Genomic DNA, 14,543 nt, shown 5'->3' with positions numbered 1-14,543 from the left:
GCGGCGCCGGCGTCCGCAGTGCTCCTCTATATTTAAAGAAGAAACAGCATCCGGCGCCAGGTTTCGATCCGAGGACTTTGCGGCCGCAGCGCGACGCTCTACCGACCAAGCCACGGACGCGACGCTGATATCAGTGTTAGTGACGCGCCTTATATCTTTAACGCATTCAAACTACGTCGTCAGCGGCGTGCGTTGGCGACTCAGCGGCGTTATAGCGGCTTGATAACTGCGTGGTGTACACGTGATACTACAAACCCGATGGAAGAGATGGAAGAGAAGGCGGCGAGGCGGTGGGCTGCGGGGGCCGAGCGCAAGCGCCGCAAGCGGGCCGACAACCGTGCATTCGCACTTTCACATTCTCCCCCTCGGGGAAATGCGGGGGAATTTTGTGTTTGCTATCCCACAAATGACACTCACATCTATTTGTAATTAGAGCAGCAGTGCTAGTATCAGTTATGTATTTATGTTTTGCTTCAATTGATTTGATTGTATACGGTTTGACGCGCCGACGCAACGCAGGCGATGAGGCGCGCCGTATTAGAGGACTCCGGATTAATGTTGACCACCTGGGGATCTTTAACGTGCGCCGAAATCTCGTACACACGAGCGTTTTTGCTTTTTTGCGCTGCCGCTTTTTTTGCTTACTATCGTAAAAATCAACCAAATGAGCGTTCCAAACTAAATGAACGCGGGCGCTGCCGGTGAATTATGGATATTTTGCCTCAAATGTACTTATAGTTTTCTTTGCGCTAAAAAACGGGGAGATGAAGGACAAGCGCCAGCGGTTCACGAGTTTCCAACGCTTATGACTTATAAACCGCTTGGCTTTAGAAGCCTCTGGGGTACGCCGCGACGACAGCGCTACAAGGGAACGCCCTGTGGCTCTACTTGGGTCCAGCGAGCGAGCTACGACGACAAGGCGAGCGCTTAACTGCTCTGTACTTACAAGGAAATAGCCTAAGAACCACAGCAGCCCACCGAATACCGCAACAAGGCAGAAAGGGAACAAAGAACAGCGCGGGAAGGACGGAGGATGGCGACGATTTGGGAAGGGAAGTCGCTGCCTGAGCATTGCGCACCTTCCTTGATTATGATACGTTTTGCTCGATGGCGCGGTGCATTGCCTGACGCGTAGCGGCCATGCCTGGCATCGGTGTTTTCGGCGCAAAACCGGCGCTGCTCGGCTTCAGCGGCTCTCTAACATGCAGATCACGGCTCGCTGGAATATGGTTTGAGCTATTACAACGAAAAATAAAAGCAAGATTTCTAGAAATGTCGGTAGAGACCCACTTTCGTGCTAGTATTATCCAATTTTCTGCAAAAATCCGATGTGTTCAACGCATGATAATGCATTATTTCTAAGGGACGTCGGCCAGGAATGAAACAAACGTCGTATTAGGCCGAGAAACATATTATGCCGAATCGTATCAACGAGATTCACACGGCTTACAAAGCGGTGGCCTGGGCGCAGCCATGTGGGACGATGTGGCGTCACTCAGAATTGCTGGCCTTTTCGGACTCGTTTCTCTGCGTGGCCTTCTATGAGCCGGGACGCATCGGCTTGTGCCGGAGCTACTTTATGGGAGAATTGTGCAATTATTTTATAGTGTCGCTGTGAATGAGGACTTTTCGGACGTGTAGATATTGTGTGCCAACCTTCAGAGACAACTTAGCCCGAAAATGCGCAAAGCGCTTCTTAAAGCGCTGTTCTGACTGGCGCCCATCGCCAAACTCCCGTTCACACGTTTCATACCTTTTTCACGGCATTTTTTTGTACTTCTGCGTCCACAGGAACCTGTTTATTAGGGGTGGCAACCGGCGGCCCGCGAGCCGCAGGCGGGGAAGGAAGTCAGAAACCCCTCCCCCTGGCATGGTAATTCTAACCTGAAATGGGGTTACACAGGAACAATAGATGCAAGATTGCTTCTAGTTGGCATTGCTTCCTATGTTCACACTTAGCCAGATAACTTGACTTCCTTTCTTTGCGCCAGTCCAAAAAAATCTCCCCCCCCCCCCCTAATTTTATTTGCCACCCGGCCCTCGCCGTGTCGCCTTCATGCATCTCGGCCCTCAACTTCGAAAGGTTGCGACCCCCGATATAAATGAAACGGCTTTGAGCCGCTGGTTGCCACACTTTTATCTCATGAGCATGTACGGATTCGTTCGGAGACGGATTATTAACAGAGTTGGAAGTAACGTCGCGGCTGCAGTCTCCGGCGCAAGGAAACTGCCGCTACGGCTTAGCTCCATGGTTGCGCCACCTTGCATAATAGAGGCCTGCAGTGCGCCGAAACACATGCAATGCATACTGAAGCCAAGTATCTGCGCTCGTTACGAGTAGGCAGGATGGGTTAGCGGCAGCGCCGAACAGCGGGGCTGCAGGGGCGCCGGCTGTACGATGAAAGGCGTTTGGTGCACTTCAAGTAACGCGAGACCAGGGCCCGTTTGCCCGTACGCATAAGTTCCCGATTAAGTTTCCGCTAACGAATAAGACGCCAATAAGTTGAATTTGGCCACGGCAAATAAGCCGGTTGCCACAAACCCAACAGAAACGCTACCTTAACCGAACGTTTGTATCAGTTTCGGGCAAACGACTTATTACCTGTACAGCGGTAAAGTCGTAGTTGAGAACTTATTCCCCCACGTATCGCGTTCGGGCAAACGAACCCAGATATTCTACGCCGTTGCAAAGCTGATATGCGCTAACGAAAACTAGAAAAGAGTGTGACAGTCACCGCTCCGATCGGCTACACTACGCTTGCCAGCAGCCTTCTGTTACGGTAAAAAGTCACCCTTTCCGATGTTCTTGGAACAAAATTCTTCTATTGGAGAATGGTGATCCAGCGCCGCCCGCTCTCCGTGTTGCGTTCACGATGTGAAAAGCGGTGCATCGCGATAGGCCGCACACACGGACAGTCTTTGTGAAGTTGCGGCCAGTGCGACTCGCGTCCCGCACGTTGAGGTCTTGATCGAATCTGGTACATCCGACTACAACGCAAGTTTTCCCCCGTCACTTCAACATTTCCGAACTGCGCATTTCGTTGAGCACCATGGCAGCGTATACGGAGGAAACCGAAACCGCCCCGAGCTAAAGGCCACTCATGGCGAGTGCGGCGCTAACGTTACCTGTTAAAGGTCAGCCCAAGTGCTCGCTGTAAATAGTCTATGCAAGAAACAATTGTAAAACAGCACGGTGGGCAACAATATACGCTGTAATTTCTCAAGGGTGGCGATTCCCGCTCTAATAGAGTTTCTTAAAATATACACTAGAAAGGAATCCGGCGAGCGTCTATGCGGCTCATATCAAGGCCGTCTGTGTCATCAGGGGCCTCCATTATACCATGTGCTCGCCTTAGTTTCGTCATTGGATTGGATAGAAACCTTTTAGTGGCCGTATATCCGAACACACACACAGCCATAAAAATGCGAAGAATGGGGTGTCATTTAATCAGTGGAAAATAAAACGGTTTGTTCTAAAGCTAAAAAAAAGGACGTAAAGCGTATTTTTGCGGAACGGTTGTCCCTAGTATTCTGAAGACAAAGCTGGTAGTTAACAACAATGTTAAACTTTGGGGGGGAAACCCATTAGATACTTATTTTATTATTTTACCAATATTTCAAATAATAAATTGTTTGAAGAGTTTGGAAATGTTTTTGTGCGTGCATACGAAAACGTCGCCTTCGTAGTGAACCCGTGCACTGACCGTCAGCTACAGTTCAACAAAACTTGTTGCTGAGAGTTGCTTCATACTTGAAGAAAAAAGAAAACGTGGCGTTAAACAGTTGTGAACGAAGACAAGATAGGACGGGTGCAGGCGCCCGTATCTGTCGTATCTTGACTTCGTCGAAGTACGTTTGGTTTCTTTTTTTTTTTTTTGTCAGCGACAACATTCTCGGCGGCAGATCACCCGCTCAGTCATGCATTCCTTCGACTCCGGCTTGACCAACGTTAGGTACCATCAAGCCCTGCCTGCTCTTTCGCCGAACACAAAGTTGTTACGGCTCACGGCTACCACAGAAGAGAAAGGAATTCGGCCACCTCGCAGCTTGTAAACGAGCTAATGCATAGTGGAGAAAACAAATCCAAAAAAAACGCTTAAGAGTACAACTGTCATGCCAATCCCAAGCCAGAAGCAGGGGTCTTCCGGTACCCCCCCCCCCCCCCCCCCCCCTGGCCGCTTATCTGATGGAGGCGAAAAGCAAAAACGCCCGTGTGTACGAGATTTAAGGAGCCATGAAGAGAAAACATAAGTTTGGTTCATTCAAAATATTGTCTCGTTAGAATCATACTGACACCACTTTTAACGTAAACTTCGCACAAATAAGCTACACAATTAGGAAAAACGGGAATGGTCATGCGACCCACCAGCTCATTTCCCGCAACAGAACCTATGATGTCCCATGAGCTAAGCTCTGCGATTGGCGGAGGCTGGCAGAAGCAGACGCAAATTAGGTAGAGCTTACAAACTAGACGAACGAGCGATTTGCGCTTAAATTTAGGGCACATTCTTTACAAAGCAATAAGAATGATGGGACAAACAGTGGAAGTTACGAAAGCACATGTAAACATACAAGTACTGATGCGTTCTGCTGTTCGTACTGCGCACAGCATGCTTGGTTTAGCTGCACAGCACTACGGGGCTTGGGGTTGTCTCAGACGACACTGGCCGATTGACGCAAGCAACGGTGTCTTACGTGACCCCATTTGTCGAGCGAACACTGTTTCAGGGAACTAATATTTTCTCCCAGAACAAAAACAAGCCAGGTTTAAATGCGGGCAAAAACAAACCAAACGCTTGCCACGGTATGGTGGCGCCATCTAGGCTACGGAACGTAAAGAAACGCGGGAACAAACCAACACCGCTGTACAGGGTGGAGACAACCTTTGAACGGCCCGTGCCGCCGCAATTGGGCCAACGGGCTCAACGCGTTATTCTTTTCGTTTCCCACGAGACCTAGCAACGCGAAACAGACAATATGATTCAAACTTCTTCAGTAAACCGCGTTGCGGCGATAATTTTAGCGCGGTTTTGACACAACGACTTGCTTCGGCGGCGAGCGAGCAACCGAAAATGGCGGCGCCAGCGTATGCGTGTCTCTACCCTGTACGGCGGATGCGTGAATGAAGGTACTCTAGGCTGCAGAGCGGTCGGTTCCTGTGATGTCATTTGGGACCACAAAAACGCACGATTGAGTGGGAAAATCAAAATTTTAACCTAAATTGTTTAATTTCTCAGTGAATAAAGCACTGTTTGTATCCGGACAAGCGCTGGGGGCACTATAAAACACGAAATCCTTCGAATAAAACCAACTTGAATTCTCTCTTCATGGCTCCTTTAAAGACCCCCGATGGTCAAAATTAATCCGGAGCTTTCCACTACGGCGCGCCTCATCACCTGCGTTGCGTCTACGCGTTAAACCCTACAATAAATCAATCCCTTACCCCCCCCCCCCCCCCCGCCTCCCCTCGACGACGACATGGATTCCCAGGTGAAGTTTACTCTCTAGTATACTTACTAAGAGACTCTATGCCCACTCCGTCTTTTTGGAGGGTGAGGCCCAGAGCTCTGACCGTGTAAACTTTTGGAAAGTCGATGCCATCCAGTGTCACTTCGCGGTGGGGGACTCCGGTGCTAATCTTCCTGCCGTCCGTTTCTCAGTACTAAAAGTTATGATTTCTCCCGCGCTACGGAAATACCACAATTACTCGGGCAATATTCCGTGCGCTTTAGTGACTCTTATAGCGTGCATCTTGTTGTATGCCCTTGAGCCTGTGACACATGCACCGCCTTGGGTTCTTCGTAATCTAGGAGCATGTTCTATGTCCTTGTGATCTAGTCACATTAAACCAATGGCTACTAATTTTTTCGCCGCTCGTAAAAGCAAAACTTCGGACGTTACTTTTATGCTCTGGTTGTGAAGAGCTGCTGCCCGACCACGAACTTCATTGCCGCCTCCGTGTCACATGCCCTATGAGTACCGCCGGGATTTTTTCAAGCCATCGCGGTTTTCCGCCTATCGCTGCAGCTGCCTACTTAGATAATTAGGTGGGACCTGCCTGTCGATGAGGGCATATTTTGTTGGTGATCACCAACTGCTGCTTGAGTTGCCCTACTTTCTTTCTTGTACTCGACTTTCAGCTGCGCTGGATCAACAACGCGAAGATTTTTTTTTTTTGACCCATCGTGTTTTTCTGATCACTCGTTGCAGCCACCGAACTTATTAATGAAATGCGTGTTGACAAGAATATCGACAACTCCGGCCAAGTAGGTCATGATTCATGCAAAAGAGGAAACACGCGTCCAATCTCAGCACCTGCCCCCTGTACCGATCGAGGTCAGTTGATCGCATTTCGTTTTGCTTAGGTGCCTCAACCTCAACAGAAGGCAAACGCAGCTCTTGTTCCCACACCTCAAAAAAGAGATAAATGTACACAAACAAACGCTAGCTGCTTTCGCTTTTTAGTACACTGCGCACGGCGCAGGTAGAGTGGTAAGAAAAATACAGCAGCCGACCGTTTCGAGGTTACGTATGCAAATAGTAAAAATAGTCCTCGTTGTGTGTCTTGACCCTCGATTCGTTATTCCACTTGTACCAAAACATAAACACGCACTGTATTTACGAATTAAGCATACGCTGTTTTACGTGTACGAAGGACGAAAAAGGGTTCAGCGCGCTTTAACCGTTTCTTATTTACCAGCTTTCAAGGCCGGTGTGGTTCTTGCTTCCAGGAGTGACACTAACATTTACAACTATAGACACATGGCTGAACTGAGGTGAAACTGGTTACAGGCCTAAAGTTTAACACCGTACGACTATATTTGTCCTGACATGACGGACGCGATGACCATCCACAATACTGTTGTCGGTAAAGCTTGATGTCGGGCTAGTTGGTGTAACATGCTCTTGAAAGTAAGTTGCCCTTGTTAATAGAGTTATAGCAGATAGGAAAAACGGTTCCGGTACGGTACGCGGTCCCAGTAGCTGGACCGTACGGGGAAGGCACGTTTTAAGAGTTATAGCAGACCGTAACTACCGGACCTGCTATAACCGTGACTGGGAGCGCCGTCTGGCGCCGAATAGGGTTCACGCGCCGCGTGAAGCAGCAAGAAGTATTTTTGGAACAATTCCAGATACTGCGATTCAAAAAAATGGACATTTGTAAACTTAGAAACCGTTTTAAAGCATTATGTGCGTACTACGTGCTTATTTTGACTGCTAAAAGGAGCGCACTAAGCCGAGCCTATCCGAGACATGCAAATTGACTTCGTGAGGTCGCGTTGCCGGAAAGGCCAGCGAACTTTCAGGACGAAGTTCGCGGGGTGTTAAATCTGCCGCGGCAGGACGTCGTATGTTCGTCAGGCTGAAATACATGGAGCGAAGACTTGGCGTCCGCATCGCTCCTGGGTTGCTCTCAGTGTGGCTAACTGAACTTCCTTGCAAGGGATCGACGGCGGTGTTCAATAATCTGACCCAGTGAAGGAGCTTCCCACTTGGGTTGCACGTCGTTTGGCAATTATTCGTGAGCTGTTGGCATTTTTTGTACTTAAATATGAGTTTTCAGTTCTCGAAAGCGCTAAAGGCAGTAGAAAAAAATACGAACGGCCCCGGAGAGATTCGAACTAGCGACTCCGACAACGTGATGCGGACATTTTACCTCTCGTTCACCTCAACAGGTGGCGATTGTGTGCAAAATAAAGCATGTCAAGCTGGGCTCTCAGTACATACCACTGGCTGCTTGTAGTTTTTCGTTGTATTTGAGAGGTCCTCGCAGCAATACCGCCTGTTTCCCACTCACCGACTTGCAGACGGGCCCCATGCAGACGGGCCCCATAACACCAGTTATGTAGCCGGGTCGCCTTTATTTAATCTAAAAGGTACATGCCTCTCTCGACGACAGAAGCCACCGCAGTTGGGTCGGGACCGTGTTTCGCTTGCGGCTTGAGCTTTCAGAATGGCGCGGACTTCACTTGTTGCAACCTCATTTTAGATGCAACGCATCTCTTTAACTCGCCTTGTCCCGCGGCGCAGTCCGCATCCCTCCCCCATCCTCCTCGCCGCGGCAGCTGCGCGCTCCGCCGCTCTCACCGCAGCGCCATCTGTGCGTCAGCGTGCAGCGCGCAGCTTGCGCTCGGTTAAAAATTTACACCATCTTCCCGCGAGGGGAACCATGGGGTAGATGCGACGCATCGGGGGTGAACATGCTGCGTAAATAGGATACACAACAACAGCAATCCACACGCTGACATCGCTAACATAACGGAAACGCAACGGCAACCCCCGATGCATCGCATCTACCCCATGGTTCCCTTCGCGGGAAGATGGTGTAAATTTTCCTCAAACGATCTCAGATTTACAATCCGTTTTTTAGCTCAAGCAGGCGTGAGCCAAGCGTACGTCTACCAAATTCTTCCGAAGCGCGGCCGTCCGCTTTGGAACGACGGGCACGGTACGTCTCGGTACCATCCTTCCAAGTTGCTCCAGTTTACGGTAGGGTTCGGTGCATCCGCGGTGGCGTCCAGACGGTAGACGGTACCGTACCGGAACCGTTTTAGCGATCTGCTATAACTCTCTAATATAACAGAGACGAACACAGGAAAAAAACGTACACTTTCACAAGAAGACAGCACCGTGTTCTTGTGAAAGTGTATGTTTTTAAAGCAAAGCTTTCAACATCTACCAGCCAACGGTTTCTTTGTGGCATGCGGGCCAAGAAACTCCCAACGCGGCTAAGGAGGGGGAGGGCGGTTTTCATTCACGGAGCACAGTGTAGATAGCGCGGCGAATGGTTACCCAGCGTTCCCTGCGCGTGCTGCTCGCACTGGCGGGAGCGTCGGCGGGACGGCTTTGTCGTCTGATTTTGCGACGGTTGTTTTGGGCTTGTTTTGGCGCAGCTACGCGTACGTTGCGCAATTCCTTCTCACGGCTTGATTAACTTGTTGGACAGCACCTCCTGGGCAACCCGCACACGACGGAATTAAGTGGTCGTACGGCAAAGATACGCTAAAGATTGGTTTTCAGGGCTGGAAAACAAAATGTAGAGACCTCATACAGAGATCTGGCCGCTAGAGAAACGCTACCTATTGCGCACTGCTCGCCACGAATGGGACTCCGTTTTGTAAATTGGCGAATACCGATTCGGTTGTGTTTCCAGGGGTATTACAAAAGGTGAAAGAAGCAACTGATTCTGATAAGCAGCGATTATAAAAGTTCCCTGAACTTTCGATTGATTGATTGAAGGGTTTAACCCCCGGCGCAACGCAGGCGATGAGGCGCGCCGGAGTGGAGGGCTCCGGATATAATTTTGACCACCTGGGGATTTTTAACGTGTGCCGAAATCTCGTACACACGGGCATTTTTGCTTTTCGCCTCCATCAGAAAAGCGGCTGCCACGGCCGGGAATCGAACCCGCGACCTCGTGCTCAGCAGAGCAACGCCTTAGCCACTGAACCACCGGCGGGTTTCCCCCAGCTTTCTCGCCATTTTCAAACTTACTAAACTAACTAGTTAAAATCGGTATAAATGGGAATCACTAAGCTCACATGCCGAATTGTTTCGGTGTCTGCGCTCGTGTCGCGCGGGGGTGTAGCCCCAAGCTAGCGCATCAAGATGGCTAGGTTCCGTTGTCTCACCCTTCGGAAGACGCTCCTCTCCGTTTTCTTTCTGCCAACGCACGGCAGGGCTATACCGGCGGCGTCCGCCGCTCGAGCCCGGCTGTGGCTGACGCTACTGTGTTCAGGATCCAGCCCCGGGAATTCCAGGTGACGGCTGGCAAGATCTCTGGTTTCACTATTTGTAGAGCCACGTGTGTGAATTCAAGTGAAGTCGCATGGGCAATCATTGTGGGTGTCGTGTATACCCTTGCTTTCCAACCAGCGTGTATTGGAGCCAATTTTTATTTTTCCTGTGTCCGTCTATGCTATCACAACAAGCGCAACTTACCTTCAAGAACTGTTGTCGGCGTCGCCGCGCGGCTTACGTGGATTAAAAAACGCCACCATATAACGCCCTTTTCTTCAGCGCACCCGATTAAAAGCCGTGAGCTGCGATCCGGCACAGTCCAGCTGCTCTTGTTACGCGTGGGTCCCCGTGGCAAAATCATGTCTGCTAGTCGGCCGCAGCGCGCCTTTCATAACACCGCAGGATGGTGCGACCATTGGGACGTTGACTCGGCGGAGCGGTGCGCCCTCTTTCGGTGTTCTGTTGTCCTAGAGCCCTATTTTCGGATGCATGAATTACCCGTGCATACGGCATGTTGTTTTACGTAAGCGACCGGCGACGTATCCACGCAAAGGTCTGACAAAACACTGTGGAATCAGACACTTAGCGCACAAATTTACCACGAAGCTGCCTGATATTGGCAAAAAAAGTCAAAAGGTGAAGAAACATTTTATACATATTCTAAAAATGGAAACGCAAGTCATCGAATAGGTGTTAACGCTGTTTATGTTTAAAGTTAGAGCATTACCGCCAGGCGATCTATTAACGTTGGCCGAGAAGCGAGCGAAAGGCGTGGGTTAAAGAGGCGCTAAGTAGGTCGCGATTCCAAGCCCGTTTTCGCTAGATAAGCGTTCTTTTCTTTCCTTGTTTACATGCGAAGTCTTGCCACCGTTCAACAGCTTTTTTGCATCTGACGTAGCCTCTGTGACGCAGCCGGCGCTGAAGACTACGGTACCGCTATTGGTGGGTTCCATCAAATGCTGCAGCCAATCAGCGTTTCCAGCTCTGTGAGAAGCCGCACGTGGTTTCGGTGTCTCAGGGGGCGTGTCTGAGAGCGACACTCCGGCAGGGCGCATCTTTGACGACGATCCCCAGCACAATCTTTCACCGCACTATCATCCTCTTTCACGCATTTGTAAACTGACAGCAATATTCCGGATCTGGAGGGGCGGCGACTTGTTTTAGCCTGATTTGTACGCGGTCCTTGTCCACTACACCGGCATATACTTACGGCGGTCGCGCCCGTCCCATTTGTGCCTGCAAAGACGCTCCTCGCTTTTCAGCGTTATTGATATCGTGTAAATGACACGCTGTATCAACAAACTCAGGTGACCTCGTATGACGGATGGCGACGATCGACATTTTTTCCTAGAAAGATACGCCGTGTCGGAGTGTCATTCTCGTAGACGCCGCCCGAACCGCCGAAACCACCAGCAGCTTCCTCCAGAGCCGGAAACGCTGATTGGCTGTAGCATTTGATGGAGCCCGCCAATAACGGCACTGTAGCCTTCAGTGCCAGCTGCGTCACAGAGGCTACGTCAGAGGCCAAAAGCTACGTCGAAGCTCCGTTGAATGGTGACGAAATTCACATGTAATTAAGGAAAGAAAAGAACACTTATCTAGCGATAGCGCGCTGCCAATCGCGACATATTCAGGGCCCCTTTGAACTGAAAATGATTGCACAATCTTTTATCTTGATAGCGTTATTAAAGAATTCATTGAACAACGCCTTGTGCCTGCTCAGTGCCAGAAATTCCGCCGTTCTCTCTGGTAGCGCCCTCATTCCAGGGTTTCCTGTGTTGGCGATGGCACGGCCAACATTTGTCTTCACACCTGGCAACAATGAGTGGTTTAAACAAAATTTTCTCAAAGCCCTTTGCAAACAAAAAATAAGTGTTGTATAAAGGCGACTCTGGCTCCAGCACTGACGGGCAACTCCTGTTTGAACAAAAAAGGTATAGAAATTCACGAGGCCAGAAATAAAACCATCTAGCTAGGGTGACCCTAGAACTTAACAGTGTAATTCTAAATGAGATGCTTTTTCTGGGGCTACCTTGTTCGTTCGTAAATAATATAACAAAGAAGTCTTTTTTTGCGTTTCACTCGATTCAGCCAGAAATGTTATGGGTGAGTTCACTAGTGGGTTTGGGACCCACTGGGAATTGATCGGTTATTCGGTATGTGATTGGTGGGGGAAGAATGAATCTACCGGGGAGAAGCAGCGAGAGAAACAAGCTAAGTGCATGCTGAATGTTTATCCTAAGCGTATATAGGGGCTCTCAAATACTGAGCATCGCCTTGAGCTAAAGCTTGAAGTCGTCATTCTATGCGCAGCAGCAGGCATTGCCGGTTACCGCGTCTTCAATATATTTACTACATGCGCGATGACACCATTTCGTGGAGTAGCGGTGACGAAGAAATAGGGAAGGGATGGAGGAGTGTGGGCGCGTACCCTTTCGGTGAACGTCAAAAAATATTATCCGCAAAACAATACTGAATGGACTCGTAAGTAAAAACGGGGAGCTCAACTGTTTTTACTTCTTCAAACAAAATTTAATTAGTATGACTCAATTATCACTAAACACCTAATCAAGAATCATTATTTTTCACTTATCAACTGCTATAGAGCGGGAGAAAAGTTAACTGGCTTTTATCGCAGTGAAAACCGGGAGGACGTGTATACATTTTGTCGTGAAACTCCCGTAGTGAACCCAAAAGGGCCAGCGTGCAGGCGGGAACAGTACACTGAACGCCGTTTAGTAGTTCTGCGATGCCGCGCATAAAGCTTCTGTCTTTAATATTGGCTCATGAAGTCCAAGCTCGCCGTTTTGAGGACTTGTGTAACTGGAAGGCGCCTTCGCGTAGCAAACGCCGCCGAGGTGCGTTTCAGTTCACCTTCGCTTCAAACAGCAATTCGCGTCGGCATGGCCATCAAGAAACCTGGGAACTTGGCGCCCCCACGGTGAGCGGGCTGCTCCAATGGGTTTCGGGGCGACAGAGCAGGCACAGTCGGTTATACAGGAGGCTATGATTGAACTATTTTCTGTGGACACGAGGCGGCCGCAGTTGTCATGGTTATCAGCCGTGATAACCAGGGCTGCGTTTGTTCCCCGCGGCAGCGATGGCGTATTTCCGCGGACGCGTGACGAGCGATGCTGATAGCGGACGGCTGGCAGCCACGGAAAAATTGAAAAATGAACCTAATAACACTATCCCCTGGTTGTGCGACTCTCTATGCCCGGTTGTCTGAAGTGGCCGCAGGATTGTTATCCTTCCTCGAGTCACTTGCATGCGGTTAAAATATTTGAGCATGAATTCAATGAAAGAGGCAGATTCCGTTATCACCACAACGCTCGTTCTCTCATCCAATGCAACAGTTTTAAGCATTTAAATGGTATTTTTATGCCAACAAACATTTTCTTATGCCACTGGCAATTCATATTTTTTTCTTATCTCGTTCGCTGACAAATGCGAAGCAGCTCTCCCATTCCACATAGATTGATTGGGCATCTGTTTCACCGCTGGAGAAATGAGCGAGGCATTCATGGCAGCAAATGCCCGTCGATGTAATGGGTTCTTAAGCAGTAGGATTCGGAAGTGCTTCCAATAAATACCATATTAAAAGCGTTCCGCTTTTGCTAGCAGAACATTTTTCTCACTAGTATCAGCCTAGATGTTTACATCTGTGGATACTTCTGGCCGAACGCGACGTACTCACCATGGCATTCCTTCAGATAGCTCTGTTGACCTGAATGAATAGTGCTGCAAACAGACGCTTGAACATCGTTTACGGCGTGAGCTATTTGTTTAGATAAGATATAGTCCAGTATTTTATAGTTAACCCATGTACAATTACGGGCGCAAAAGACAGGCCGGCGTCACAATGATACTGCTGATAACTTATGGCTTGCCATGAACTCATATTGAGTTGGCTGTTAAACCAGGCCCTGGAATAATTGCCGTAGCTGTACACATTGTAGATGTTAATACTGGTAAAATTAAATTACGTTATATTTGCTACTACTAGGACAAGATCTGCTTGATATTAGAGAGAGAATGTGAAAGAGCAATAAGCAGCACTCGTGAGAATTGGGGCTCATATTTCATACAAAAAATGACTCGGGCCCCCCTGTCACCAAGGTCATTTCTCAGACCAATGCTGTCTTGCTGTCTTTACGCTACTGCCATGAAATAATAACAGCAGGAATTTCACAGACACCGGAGTCTGAAAAAGGCACTCGCAATAAATCAACCACGCACAAGGGAGTTACATGACCGCCTAACGTAATGTAATTGATAAAACAAACAGTCTGTTTCACTTGTGGCTGAGTATAATAGGAATATCTAACCGTTTTCTTTCGCTTTCATAAAACAACGAAACTCACACGAGCTCGAACAAAGAAGACATGGGAACCCCCCGTATTCATTGGAGCTTGTATAAGGCTCGCTTTTAAATAAAAATGACTATATAGAAACTGGCCAAAGTATCCACGTGGTTCTTTAGATTACTTTTGATGGCGTAATAGAATTCATGGACAATTAATAATTGGAACAGAGAAACTTACTGTAATTCAATCCAGCCATGGAGCTGCATAGCTGCCCATGTGCGTTGTTTTGCAACCCACCCTAGAGTGGTTTCACTGCCGCTGGGTCGTTCGCAAGCCTAAATGAACTTTTGCGCATTGGCGGCAGGGTCGGAACATCGAACAATTATTTTCCGAAGCCACCGCGCTGGCTCCGACACCGCAGGGCTCTTATTTCGCTTAGGACTCTCCCCTAACCGAGCTGCAGCGTCGGTGAAAAAGGGTTAATTTTTGTTGTCC

At 49.0% G+C, this 14,543-nt stretch overlaps 1 long non-coding RNA gene across 1 annotated transcript in view; it reads left to right on the top strand.

The window, feature by feature from the left end:
• Window positions 1-14,543, top strand: part of LOC144173379 (uncharacterized) — a 72,456-nt gene that overhangs the window by 39,379 nt on the left and 18,534 nt on the right. The window lies entirely within an intron of this gene.

The sequence above is a fragment of the Haemaphysalis longicornis genome, unplaced genomic scaffold (assembly GCF_048455015.1).
Source record: "Haemaphysalis longicornis isolate Haplotype H1 unplaced genomic scaffold, Haemaphysalis longicornis Haplotype H1 scaffold_1, whole genome shotgun sequence".
In the NCBI taxonomy this organism is placed as follows: Eukaryota; Metazoa; Arthropoda; class Arachnida; order Ixodida; family Ixodidae; genus Haemaphysalis; species Haemaphysalis longicornis.
Note: the sequence above shows the minus strand (reverse complement) of the source record. Positions and strands in the feature narration are given on the sequence as shown.